Source organism: Pezoporus occidentalis, unplaced genomic scaffold (assembly GCF_034315485.1).
Source record: "Pezoporus occidentalis ecotype Australia unplaced genomic scaffold, CSIRO_AGI_Poc_V1 ctg176, whole genome shotgun sequence".
NCBI lineage: Eukaryota > Metazoa > Chordata > Aves > Psittaciformes > Psittacidae > Pezoporus > Pezoporus occidentalis.
In genome coordinates, this window is record NW_026913596.1 from 715,591 (window position 1) to 729,497 (window position 13,907).

At 52.1% G+C, this 13,907-nt stretch overlaps 1 long non-coding RNA gene across 1 annotated transcript; it reads left to right on the forward strand.

The window, feature by feature from the left end:
* Positions 1–3,260: 3,260 nt before the first annotated feature.
* LOC134161561 (uncharacterized) lies at positions 3,261–7,584 on the forward strand. The gene is made up of 3 exons (XR_009964024.1): positions 3,261–3,761; positions 4,582–4,687; positions 6,838–7,584. It is a non-coding gene; the product is annotated as an uncharacterized LOC134161561 (long non-coding RNA).
* Positions 7,585–13,907: the final 6,323 nt, after the last annotated feature.

Below are 13,907 nucleotides of genomic sequence, written 5' to 3' on the forward strand. Positions count from 1 at the left end.
GTGCTGAGCAGCGGTGGGGATGCCTCTGGCTTGCTTTGCTTTGCTTCCAGCTCCATGCTCTGTGCAGCGACTCCGGCTTCTTCCAGCACCAGCCACACTCGAGGCAGGGTGTCCCCAGGCTGGCTTTGGCTCTGGACGATGCTCGCTCAGCAGCACCCAGCACATCCCAGCTCTGTGCCCGCAGCACCATGAGGGCTGTCCCTGTGTCACCCTGCTCATAACAGCGTTTTCAGAAAGGGGTTGAAATAAAGCCCCCCCGCTGCTGCTCATGCTCCCTCCTGCTGGCAAACCCTGGCAGCAGCCTCAGCCATGGCGCAAGGAGCAATGGAAGAGCAAAAGCAGCTCAGTCCTGTGCTGAGAGCAGAGGCACGGGCTGAGGGACAAGGGAGCTGTGCGGAGGGTTTCACTCTCATTTCACTCTACCTTATATTCAACCACTAACAGAGCAAACCGGCACTGAACTGGAAATGTCATTTAATTATTGTGAAAGGAAAACTAGCTCTGGAAGGCCAGTAAGTGGAAACAGCGGTGAACACAGGCCACATTGCACGTCTTACAGCAAGTAACGTGTCCTCTGCTCTCAGGGCAAGTCAGCTCCGACTTGATCCAGCCACTCGGCTGCAAATGCTCCATGTCCTCTGAGGACTGTAGTCAAGAAATCACAGTCTGCTCCTGACAGAGCTTACACATAGATACAGCAACCTGTTAATATCCATGCATTCATCACTGAGCTTATTAATTAATACGCTTTATTGGTTTTGTTAACATCATCTGTGCTGATTTTAAGGGGGATTTTAGCAATATCGTTGTGTTCAGTGCAAATAACCTGGAACTAAGGGATCGTTCTTGAGAATGTGGATATTGATGCTTCCGTGGCAGGGAGAGGGAGGCATTAGTGGGTCCCATTACGGTGCGTTACACAAATGGCATGTTCCGCTCATGGAGGGCATTAAATGGCTTGGTGCAATTACAGCCTAAGAGCTGCCAAGGGTAAGATAATGGACTGTAAAAAATGTATGTTTATTGAACTTTCCCTCCTTGTTTGGGTTTCTGCAGGGCTGAATCACCTCAGTGCTGGGTCGGAAGGTGCCTGTGGGATGAGACCCTCCTCAGCATGTGGCCGTCCATGATCAATGGGCAGCAGTAGCACTGATGTGACAAACCCCCCCAGACCCATTCAGCTGTGGAGCATGCTCAGCCCCCTGCACCAGCGCGTGGTGTCAGGCACCAGGGATGTTCCTCATCTCCCACTGATCCTGCTCCCGCATACTGCTCCCCTGTGTGCGCAGGGGAGGTGAGGGGCTGAGAGCTGACCCCTTCTGTGAGTGCTGGTGGATGCTGGCGAGAGGCAGCCCTCAGAAACCTGTCAAATCAGTGTTCCAGCACAATGCACAGGCTTTAAATCCACACTGGGTGAGGAGAGGCTGACACCGCTGCCTGTCCCCAGGTCCTCAGAGTTATTTGATCATCTCCCTAACAAAACACCCAGCCCTCCCGGAGCCACAGTGCTGCAGGCTAAGAAATAAAATCCCCACTAAAGATGCCACAATGTGGAACTGTATCATCCCTCATTACACAACGAGACGGCTTCAGATGCACTTTTCAGATGCATTCAGAATGTGGTTCGCTTTCGGCTCATGCCCAAGCTGGAGCCGCGGGGCTGTTCCCATGCGGTTGTGCTGGTGGCATGTTGAGCACCATGAGCAGCAGCAGGCAGGAACTGAGCCCAGCATCGCCTGTATGCGTTGTCCCAGTGCTCCCAACACCTTTAGATGGCTTGTGAAAGCACTGAAGCAGGCAGCATTGCAGGGGTTATCTCCTAACCCATAGAGGAATCCCAACACCCGAGATCTAACTGCAGCCATGGGCTTGTTTGTCTTCAGCTTCTAAACACAGGGTTGCAAAGGAAAGAGGTTACTTGGCCTCTTTCCCAAGCAGAAGCAGCAGGGCAAGGAAATGCTCTTCCAGCCCCATGGATGGTAGCAGCCGCAGTGGAACACCAGGGCCACCCAGAGCTGAAAACCAGCCGAGGGCTGGGAGGTGTCTGCAGAGACCCAAGGCAGTCACTGATACAGCACTTGGGATAATTGTTCTGCTTGGAATCTCATGCTCTGGTAATTATTACTCTCCTAATTTCATTATTCACAGTTGTGATAGGTACCTTCACCTCTCTGGGTTTCTCTCTCACACACAAACCTCTTATTAGCATTCCCTGCAATGAAATTATTCCCCTTCCTACAGCTGAGACAAGCCAAGCACAGGCTGGAGCACAAGAGCATCGTGTTGTAGTCACCCCTCTGCGGCTCCTGCCTCCTGTGTTTGCTGTGACACCACAAGCAGGGCCTCTCACTGAGCTATAGGACATGGGACCTTTCCCAAGGAGCACAGGAACCCAGCAGAGCTCCCACCCCACCTCCCCACTCCAGACCACACGGAGCTGTTTGAGCAGGGCTGTTTGATCTGCTTCCAAAACCAAGGAAAACTTCCCCTCTTCCACTTGGCCTTTCTTATGATCCATAAAACGCTGCTGGAGGCACAGGCAGCTGCTGATAGAGAAAAGTTGCAGCTGGTAAAGAAAAGTTAATGCAGTTCTGCGGGGTGGCAGTGACTGTGCAAGCACTGCGCTGCTGATGCGGGGATAAAGCACCGCTGCTGCCACTGATCCCGATCCCTGGGTGCCATGTGCCAGCCAGGATGTGCAGCTCAGGACCACGGTGGCACCCGTGGCTTGGGGATCATAGAAGCATGGAACAGGCTGGCTCCATTGCAAGGAAAAGGCTGGCCCATGGAGCACTAAGGGAGAGACCCAACTGCTCCAGCTGGCCACATTCCAACACAGAGCAGAGCCTTTGCATCCCACCCTGTGTGCAGAAGGCAAGGCCACTGAAGAAGGCAGGAGAGGGTTAATGGAAGTACCAGAGCAGCCTGATGAACCTCAGGTGTAAGGCTGCAAGGCTATAAAAGCTGCAGCTGGGAGGAAGGGCTCTGCTGAGGAGGGTGATGGCATGGTGAGCTGGTGGAGCATGCTTCAGGTGAAGGAGGTGAGGATGGAGCTCAAAAAGGGAGTCCCTGCAGCCCCCCCAAGCTTATGCCCATGATCCATCAGCTCCAAGGAACTGAGGAAGGGAAGGTATGAGGAGGGAGGGGGTGCATGGAAAACTAATTGCAGCTGCCCCTGGGCACTGTGGGTGTTGCAGGTATTGGAGATGGGGAGAAAACCCTGTTTTTTTAACAGCAAATTGATAACTTTGCAGCTCCAGAAAACACAGCAACCTGTCGTTGTGCCTCGCCATGCGGTGCTGGGCCACAGCCAGCCAGGCAGGGAACAGCATGAGCCCATGCAGCAGCAAGGATGGTGCCACAGCTTGAGGAGGACCCCGGGATGCTGGTGGTGGGTTTGATGCGATGTTTAACAGCAGCGTTTAAAAAGAGGAGTTGCCATGGCAACTGCTACCCGGGTTTCTTGTGCTTTGGCACAGGGAAGTGCTGGCAGTGTGTGTGCCCAGCCAGGGCACAGCGGTCCCGCTCCTCTGCCCATGGTGCCTGCTCTGCTCCAGGGCATCCAGAGGGTCCCCAAAGCCAAGCTGGCACTTAAGCTATGGCTTCCCTTAGCAAACCTTTCCCTGCTTTCCAGGCAGGAACTGGGGGCAGGAGCTGATGCTCTGAGTTAAACAGGGACCTGGTTCTGCATCATCCGGAACAGCTCAGTGGAGGGGACAGTCAGCAGCTGCCCTGAGCACAGGGCACGTGTCACCAGGGAGGTGACTCTTCATTTCCCACTTGTAACCTTGCATGCTGTCTTAATAGCTTAGTTGCTAACTAAGGCTAGATGTTTGGTAGTAATAAAAACAGTCCCTTGGTGGGTGGGGTTTCTTGGCACTTCATCTCGGTTCCAAAATGAATAATTTATATAAGGCTTTATTGGAGCCCGGAGTTATACAATAAATGTTCCATGCAAACACGCTCACATATTTCAATGTTAATATCTCTCCAGTGAATTTCCCTGGCAGGCCAAGCCAGTGTGGGATTGCCACATTGCTTATTTACGTAAAATATCATAATCTCACTTTTATTTGCTTTTCTGAAGTGCCATTAGGGTGATTTGGAGCATATGAGCCCAGGCAGTTCATTGCAGCTGCAGCTCCTGGGCCAGGCTAGGAAATGACTTTCAGGGCTCCAAGGTGACAGTTGGGTGCTGTGGGGACACGGAGCCCCTGGGGTGAAGCCCTGAGCATGGAGGTGAGCACTTGGGTCTTTTCATGGGGCTGGGTGTTTGTATGGGGCTGAGCAGATGGAGATGGGAACAGTGTGGAGCTGCTGAGCTACAGCCTGAGCCCATCCTCCTGCCCTGCTTTGGGCTGCAAAGCCTTGAAGGCAGCTTCAATCTGTGCAGGTCTTCAAGAGGAGGGTGGCAGCTTTTAGCTGGGCTACAACCCCTCCCCAGAGCACTGTGCTCTTTAGGGGTTTCTTCCCTTCTCAGTTAGGTGGAACTGTACTGAAGTGATTTGATTGCCTACATCCCAGTTGTAGCCTTCAGAGACTAATTACCTTCTTCCTGCATTTGCATGGTTTACACTCAAGTCAGTTTAAGGGCTATGTGATGTTTTGGAAGGAGATGTGAAACCGAGAGGCAAAAATCTTCTGAGAAGTAAATGGCTTGGAAGAGAGAGGCAAGAACAGACGTGTGGTGAGTGCAGCCGTTTCGAGATGGGCTTGATCCTCTTTCCCACCAGGGCTGGGATGGGGAATGATGGGGGGAAACAGCCCTCGGGTGAGCACTTGCCCCTGTTTCACCCACAGAAGTGGAGGTTTGTGCTCCTTCACATCCCTTCAGGAAGAAATGCCAGGCTCCAGCTCAGTGATGCTGTGCCTGTCTGCACCCAGCTGTCTGGCTCCCATACAGATCTGTGCTGCCTTTGCTGCTCACAGCACAGAGGCAGCTTTAAGACAGGCAAAAATGATTTCCAAGCTGCTGCTTTGTGCGCTGTCATCTTCAGCCCAGTGAAATGCTGCTGCTGGGGCTTTCTGATGTTCTCGGTGTGATTTGAGGCTCTTTCTAAAAGCTTGGGATTGTCCAGCCGCAGGTCTCAGGGATGGAGAGAAGGAAACGATCTCCTTGCAGCCAGGATACCTGCTGACATGTCTTCTGCTTCACTCTGCTCCAAAACAGGACATGGAAAGGATTTTCCAGGCATTGATGCCTGCCGCTCACCCCCCAAAGTCATCATTTTTAAGCACAATTCTCAGCTGCTTTTTCTTGTGTCCCTGTGAACTCCACCTGTAGCTGATGATCCAGTTCAGAGCTTTCCTTGCTCACAGGGCCAGGACTGATGGCTCTGCAGGCTGAAGGTGGTTGGGGTGTCCCTGTGCCCCGGCCATGCAGCCACAGCCCTCTGGGACCCGGCAGCTCCTGCTGCCAGTGGCTATAGCAGCTCTGGGGAATAGGAACTGAAAATGTCACAGGTGAGCTCAGCAGGAGAGTTCCCAATGGAAAGCAGCAATGATTGTTTGAGGGAAATGAATTGAATTTCTCTGACAACTACTTGCAGATCTAGGGAGTGAGCTCATACATACCTGGAAGAATTGCTTCAAAGAAAGCTTATTGTGACTGCTGCCACTTGTTCTGCTCCGTTTTCAGGTTATTTTGGAACTGCCATGAGCGGGGGAGCTGAGAAAGAGGAGTTCATTTCATCCCAAAGCAGGCGCAGCAGCAGCCGGAGCATCCTGGAGCACCACCACAGGCCCTCATTGTCCGGGCGTGCTGCTGCTTGGGCAAATTTAGCACAGAGCCAGTGGCTGCTTTAATAGGAGCGCTGCGATTTCAGGGGAGCTATAAATTTCTATTCCCCTGTAATTGCAGCAGCACACCTCGGTGCTGTTGCTGTAGCAAGAAAATGGTTCTCCCCAGTGCCCTGGGGACTTGGCAAAGATGCTGGCACAAACAGGATAATGAATGTTAGATAAGCAGCATGTTTCGCAGACTGAGCTTAAATATTGGAAGAGCAGCATCCCCACATCAGAGAGTAGTTTAACGTTATCTTAAATCTAGGGAATGTTTTCCCCTCTGCGCACTGGGATTTGCACCAGGACCTCACTTTAGCACTAATGGGATCTGGGAGTATGGAAGCTGTCTTAATGCACTGCGTGCCTCCTAGCTCTTGTCTAAGTAAAATGAGTTTGAATTCTTCATTTTAATCGCAGGCTTGTGATCTGGAATAGACATTCTTGTACTGAAAAGCATCCGCTTTTAGATCCATCCCTTAGGATACGCAATGACAAAGGCAGGTCCCAGTCCCTGCCTGTCTGTGTGTTCATGAAACACAGCTGTATTCCCGTGGTGGTTGTGTTGCAGCAGTCCCTGCAGCCAGCAAACCTCAGAAATGCCTCCATAAAGACCCCCCTAGCATGGACAGGGAAACTCAAACAAGGTCTTTTGTGCTATCATTCACTGTTTAGCTTGGAATGGTGTTTTCAGTGTGTGCTGTGGGGATGTGCCAGAGGCCCCTGCCTTGCACAGCCCCAGTCTGGGTGCAGTGGGTGGCTGGTGAGGAGCAGTGAAGGTGATAAAGGCTGGGTGGTAGCAAGTGGTGGAGATCCCCTTCCTAAGCCATTTTATACCACTCGGGACCAGGCTTCCCCGGCCTTAGCATCAATCGAAGGGTTTCCTTTGGCTATCACTGCTACCTTGTGAGAGTAGGAGAACTCTGAAGTTGCTGCTGTAGTGGAATAGAAAGTTATCTCTCACCCTGTAGGGATTTAGCAAAGATGCTGGCACAAAAATAGTTTGTAATGAGCTTTAAGACATATTAATGAAGAGAAGTATAATTATTACTACAGAGCTCAATTACAGCCCTTGGATTACAAATATTCTCCCACAATCCCTCCAGAAGGAAATGCATCTTGTCTCTGCAATTAAATAAACTGTATCAAGAGGAGGGAAGAGGATTAAACTACAGAAGAAAGAATTGCTTCAACTTGACTGTGGTGGCCCCTCTCATCCTCCTGACCAGCTACCAGCGCTCGAAGGAGAAGGATCCCTGCTCAGCACGGTGCCATGGCAATGCAAATATTCCTTAGGGAACTGGCGGTTGGCTTCCTTCCAAAGCGCTCGGCATCTGTAATGCAGCACTTGCCGTGTTAGGAGAATCTAATCAGCCCCTTCCTGCAGTATTTATGGCAGAGCACACCTGTATGTTTCTGCTCCGCGAAGATGCAGCCTCGGCACTTCTGAAGGGTTTTTTCCTTCCCTGCTTACTGAGCACAGAGACAAAATTGAGGCATTCACACGTTTCCCCCGGGAGCGTGACTGAAAGCGTGGAGCGGGGCGAGACGTGCGGCTGCACATGCAGAGCGGTGCCACGGGTCAAGTGCTGGCAAGTGGCACGCAGAGGGAAGGGAGCTTGGCCTCGGCAACGCAGGGATGTCAAGCAGAGGTGAGAACGATGTGGTCCCGAGGGAACAGCGAGATGTGGGGCTGGAATAGCTACTGATGAGCCTTTTAGCTTCTGGGCCGGAGAAGTTTGCCTCTGGAGAGCTCGGAGGGAAGGAGAAGCCAGTGTCTCGCTGTGTGCTGAGCCTTTCTCTTGCAGGGTCACCCTGACATGGCTGCTGGGTGGCAAAGCAGCAGGGTCAGGGCAGCTCTGCTGGCTTTGGCACCAGTGGGGGAGAGTCTGCTGCAGCCAGAGATGGTACAGGCAGTGCCCAGCCCAGTGCTGCTGCCATGGAACATAGTGCAGTGCAGGATGCTCCAAGCCAGCCAGAGCCAGCTAGTGTAGCTCCAACGACTGCTCTAACCCTAAAATCTACCCTGAAACCCTTCTGACATCAAAATGCACTGAGGCAAGCATGGGAGTGGAGGTCCTTGGGGATGCTGTGGCTGGTTTTCTGCAGGACATGGAGCAATGCCAAGCCTTGGGGAGGGTATGGACACACGCAGGGACCGTGAGCTGGTCAGGCACATTTCTGAGCACTGCCAGGGACCTTGGTGGCTTTTCCTACTAAGCAGCATGACAAAATCACAGCCATGTGTTGCAGCAGCCTCTCAAGCATTGCTATTGTCTGCACAGGACAGAACCTGCTATCTGAACACATTTCACATGCAGCCTGATTGTTGCTGAATCCGTCCTACCCAGCCTGGTTTACACACTGTTTCAGGGCTTGCTTTTGATCCCACTGGCTGTAGGACACTTGTTCATAGTGTGAACCCTACTGCTTTGTTCCTGCCAGTGTGCTACCCATGGGGAAGCCTTTGTCCGAATAATCTCAGATTCCCTAAGAGCAAGAGCTGCCAGCTTTGCTTTCTAGCTGGAGTGAAAGCAAGGAATACTGATTCTTCTATTCATCGGTGGTTTTCTGTTCATGTATCCTCACATCAAATCAAGTGTCAAAATAACATCCTTGGTCTGCAAGCAGCAGCTTTTGGCCACTCATGGCCATCTCAGGAGCAGATATTTAGTTGTAAAGAAAACCAGCAAGGGTTATTTAGTGAAGAAAATGTGATGGGAACAAACTAATGCAAAACTTAGCAGAATCTGAGAGGGCTGGAACTGCAAGAGCCACCCCTCTGAGTGCTGCAGCTCTGCCCTGTGCCAGGCATCCCCACAGCAGAGCCATTGCAAGCACTGGGAATACCTTGCCATAGACACTGCTGGGACAGATGCCACCTGGGTGGAGAATGCAGCCTGCATTGCCACACACCAGCCCTGGGAGCCAAGGAGAGTGGTGGCAAGATGTGGCAGTCGGGTTCGTAGCTCTATGAGTCAATAGAACACTTCTAAGCTCTTTGCTTTCTTCCTGGGTTTCATTTAGTTCCAAGTCTGTTCAAGTATTAAGCACTATCAGTGCATGCAGAAAAGAGCCCCAGACACTCGCTGCTTGTGGAGGAGCTCTTGGCTGAAGTCTTTGCTCACTTACATGATTAATCTGTCTGTGAAGTGCAGCTATTACACCCTGAATAGTGCCTGGACAGTCGTGCAGCATCTTCCTCACAGCACGCGAGCAGTGCAGATGGCAAAGCTCCGAGCTGACCCTGCGAGGAGGTGGAAGGTGACTTCGGTGCTGTGTAATGAGCTGCTCCTGGAAAACCAGCTTCAAGAGAGCAAGCAGACAGCTCTGGATGGAGGCATGCTGCATGCTGGAAATACTTAACCAGATTGTAATGAAGATCTGGCTTCATTGCTGGAGTCTCATAGGGCTGATAACTGAATCATTCCTCTTGCACTGAAGTCCCCAGTTGGAAGGAATGCATAAAGGCACAGCATTCTAGGACACTGGAGCAGTTGTCTTAGCGTGAATCCTGCCAACGGAACAATATTGCTTGCTGTTGCATGAACAGAACATGTCTCCTCTGATTGTTTTTCCCTGCTCTTTTGAGATAGATGCTGTCTGAGGATCCCCACTGGTAGAAGGTCTTCTCTGAGGTACAGTTACAGCTCTTTACACGTAACCTCTGGCATTGGTAATGGAGGGTAAAAAACCAAATCTAAGTGCTTTTTGGGTGAAGCTTGCTCCTCTCCTGGAAGGTATTTGTGACACTGGACAAGAGACTGCCCTCAGTGGTGCATTCCATGGTCCTGTTCTAGGGTGCTTCAACTGTCATTATCCCTTTTTAATTTGGGGAGTTACTGAACTGTGATAACATCCCTGGAGTGGTGCCTGGGAGGGACCAGGGAGAAAGGTGCCTCTTAGGAGGATGCTGATGGCTTTTTGTGCTGCTAAGAAGGTGCTGCCTGGCCCAGCCACCTTCTCCATGTCAGACTGGTGACTGCTGCTGGGGACAGCCCCCCTGCTTGGGCCAGCTCTGCCCTTGGAGGTATCATTCATTTGCCTAGCAACTGGTGACTCTTGGGAGCCAAGAATTGAATTGTTGAGGTGCTATAAGCTTTATGTATTGCATTACCCCAAGGTAAGTGATAGAAAAGGAGAGTTAATCCTGTGATAGAGAGGGGAAGTGCCACTGCGGAGCAATCATTTCAAAGGCAAACAGAAATATTTATAGGCTCGGGACTGTGAAACTTGCCGCTGCACTCTGACACGAGATGTGCTGCTGATGCCCGGAGCAGCACTCGAGGAGCGGGCTCTGACAGTCACGCGGGCTGCAGCTCTGCTGAAGGTAAGTCTCAGCTCGCACTGGGTCCAAAAGCATGTGCTGATGTGGTCAGCTTGGGTAAGGTGTTGTAAAATCGGAACTGAAAAGGATTTTCAGCCCTTCAGAATTCCCGTGTGTGTTGTTTGGTGATGACCTGTGCAGTGATGGCGGCTTGCAGAGATGTCCCTACCCCAAGGCACTGCACCACACCACCAGCTCCAAGGGAGCGGGTGCCCCGTATCACAGAATCCCAGACTGGTTTGGGTTGGAAGGGACTTTAAAGCTCATCTAGGTGGCAGGGACACCTTCCACTAGGGCAGCTTGCTCCAAGCCCCATCCAACCTGGCCTTGAACACTGTCAGGGATGGGGCAGCCACAGCTTCTCTGGGATTCCCTGCAGCTCCTTCAGGCACTGGAGCTGCTCTCAGGTCTCCCCTTCAGGAGCCTTCTCTTCTCCAGGCTGCCCCAGCCCAGCTCTCTCAGCCTGGCTCCAGAGCAGAGCTGCTCCAGCCCGTGCAGCATCTCTGTGACCTCCTCTGTACTCGCTCCAGCAGCTCCACATCCCTCTTGTGTTGTTGCCCCAGAGCTGGGTGCAGTTCCCACTGCTAGCAGGGACTGACCAGTTCTGATGGGAGCAGGAAGAATTTTCTATTACCTGCAGACAATAGAGGGAAGAAATGAATTCATTCCCATCCCAAAAGCAATCTCTGCAGGCGGGTTTTGAGGCAAGTTTCCAACCATTTTCCTTTGAAAGGAGACCACCAAGCAGGCTTTAAAGAATCCTTTATCTTTCTAGCAGCAACATAATGGTGGTGGAAATTTAAACTTCACCATCAAATATTTATCCTATTACAGTGTCTTAAGTAATTTAAGCTGCTGAAATCAACACTGTGGTTTTATTTTTAATGAGCCTTGTGTAAAACAGCCCCTTCGATCATTGTCAGGTGCGTGTGGAAGAGTTGCATTTACTCAAAGAATTTTCAATCTCCCTGAAGAAACTCTGTTAAATAATGCACAGCACTTAACAAAATGTTACCTGTCACTGGTGGCAAAGCTGGCTAGGGCTGGGCAAGCCTGGCTTTGCTGGGGGTTAACAGATGAAGGGGGTCTTTTGGGGTTGGTTGGGAGCTTCCTGGGGGAGGCTGGTTGTGTTTTAATCTACCTAATGGCAAGAGCACCCTGGGTCTAATTTTGGATGGGGCTCAGCTTCGTGGAATGCAGTGGGTGACGGCAGGGTCAGGCTGGGTGGTTTCTCTGCCTGGAGCCAGCGGAGAGCTCACAGCTGGGCTGGCGGAGGTGGGGAAAGGCTGCGGGTCGCCGAGGTCCCTCCGGGCAGGGCAGCACGGGCTGTCCGAGCTGCTGGAGCCGGGGCCGCGGGCCGGGCGGCACCGCCGGGGGAACACTGACCCCCAGCGCCCGGCAGCGGGAGGAGCCGAGCCGGGCTGGAGCCGCGGCGTGAACGGAACTGAAGCACCGCGCTGCAGCAGAGCGGGAGGGGGAAGAGTTGGTGTGACCGCAGCTAAAGCGGCTGCTAAATGAGGTCCGGAAAAGCTCTCTGTAAGCTGCCGCTGTGCAGCGGCGAGGCTGAGGTGCCGCAGCCCGTGTAATCGGATTCCCGGAGCAGAGGTAACGGTCCCGCGGGATGCTCTGTGCTGGCAGAGATTGACCTCCCTTTGGTGAAACGCTTCAAAAATTGATGCTGCTCAGTGCAGCTCAGGAACTTGGAAGGGAAGGAAAGCTTGGGCAAAGCGGCTGCCTGATACAGAATCCCAGACTGGTTTGGGTGGGAAGGGACCTTAAAGCTCCTCCAGCTCCAACCCCTGCCACGGGCAGGGACCCCTTCCACTGGAGCAGCTTGCTCCAAGCCCCTGTGTCCAACCTGGCCTTGAGCACTGCCAGGGATGGGGCAGCCACAGCTTCTCTGGGCACCCTGTGCCAGCGCCTCAGCACCCTCCCAGGGAAGAGCTTCTGCCTAAGAGCTCATCTCAGTTTCCCCTCTGGCAGGGTAAAGCCATTCCCTTGCCCTGTCCCTACATTCCTTTGTAAAGCATCCCAGAGATCATTAGGAAAAGTGGGTTTGTGCAGCAGTAGGGGGGGGTGATTGATATCAGCAGGGCCTGACACTTCCAGCTGGACCTCCTGTAGGAGGTCATGGCCATGCAGCTCTGCAGGCAAGCATCCCAACTTTCTGTATCCTCTGCTTCCAAGGTGTCCCTTAAGGATTTCCATTAATGACTTTCATAGTTTTTCCCCTTGCTGCTCTTTCCTGCAAAGCCTATGTACTCTGCTCAGTTGTGTTAATTTCTTCAGATACTGGCTTTCCACGTTTGGTTCTTGATAAGATATTAGGAAGAAATCCAAAATAACACTTGAGGAGAGATTTCTCACATGGCAAGAATCAAGTTTCATTATGTGTCATAAATTCCTTGCTATTCCCATGTCTGTAACTCCTCAGTAATGAAAATGAAGGTCTCATTGGTGCAAAGCTGTCCAGGACAGCCACATCAGAGGGTGGCAGACCCCCCTGAATGCTTGGGTTCCAGCTCGGCTATCAACTCATCAGAAACTGAGCCAGGAGACTTTTGGGAGCCCAAAACAGGCCCTTTGCAGCCACTACCTGAGTTGGCACAACACCGTCATTGCAGGAGAGAACAACCACTATGAACTTGTGTCCTCGGATTATCCTGCCAGCACTGGCTGTGCCGAGGAGGGAGGATGCTGCAGCGCGGTCCAGGCAGGGAGCGAGGCTCCCTGTGCCAACCAGTAGGAAGCGGATCCTCCTCCTGCTTTCTCCCAAGTGCTGCTAATGAAGCATTCAGCCCCTTCACTAAAAATAAGGCTCCCATAGCAGGAAAAGACCAACCGGCGTTCCCGCTGGATGCCTGTTTACTTTGGTAGACCTCGCGTTCCCCAGTTAACAGCCGCTCTGTTTGCAGGCAGCGCGGATTTTGGCTGCTGTCCCTGGCATGTTGCTGATAGTTATCCAAATGAACCGGGAGGATTGTAACAGACAGGGACACTGGTGCAAGTGACAGGCGCAGAGACAAGAGCTGCGAGAAGCTAATTTACACATCGAGTTTCACAGCCTGAACCTCCCTTCCTGCTCAACAAGCTCCTCAGCTGCCGCTTTGTACCCGCCAGCAGCTTTCATACAAATAAGGGAGCTCTCAAAATCTTCCTTTTTGCTGCCTGCTTAGACAAGAGATTCTAATAAAAACCCCTCTTAATATTGTTGAAAATAAGTCCTCTTTTATGTGGAAATGTGGGCTTAATGTAAATACTTTGTGCTGCTCTGATTCCCTTTAAGGCCTGCGTGGCTGGTAGCAGTCCCCGTGCAGCCTTTCAAGTGGCTCAGGAGGCTCAGCCTGCCGCTGGGATGTGGGCTGGTCTCGGGGGGGAGCTGCGCCCTCGCAGCCCTCTCGGCACTGTGCGACTGTTGTTTTCTCCAAGAGGGATCAGCTGGATGGGGGGAAAGGCAGCAGCATCTGCAGTGAGGGAATTGGCACCGCTTTCCCCCTAAATAATGTGGTTATAGGGGAGAACGTGGTGAAGGTAGTAGAGGAGGTGTGCAAGGGAGCCCTGGCATCTTGGCTTCCCCCATGGAAGTGTCCAAGGCCACCCTGCAGCCTCAAGTGCTCGTGGTCCTTCATCTCCACCACTATGTGCTGCCACACACTGTGTCCACACAGACATGATGCTGCTGTAGGGCTCAGCCACCTCTCCCTCACCACTCAAATCGATTTTACAGAGCATAAAGAATGGGAAACGTACAGTGTTGTGGAAAGTATTTATTAAGATCTTCACCATTTAATTTTCCTTG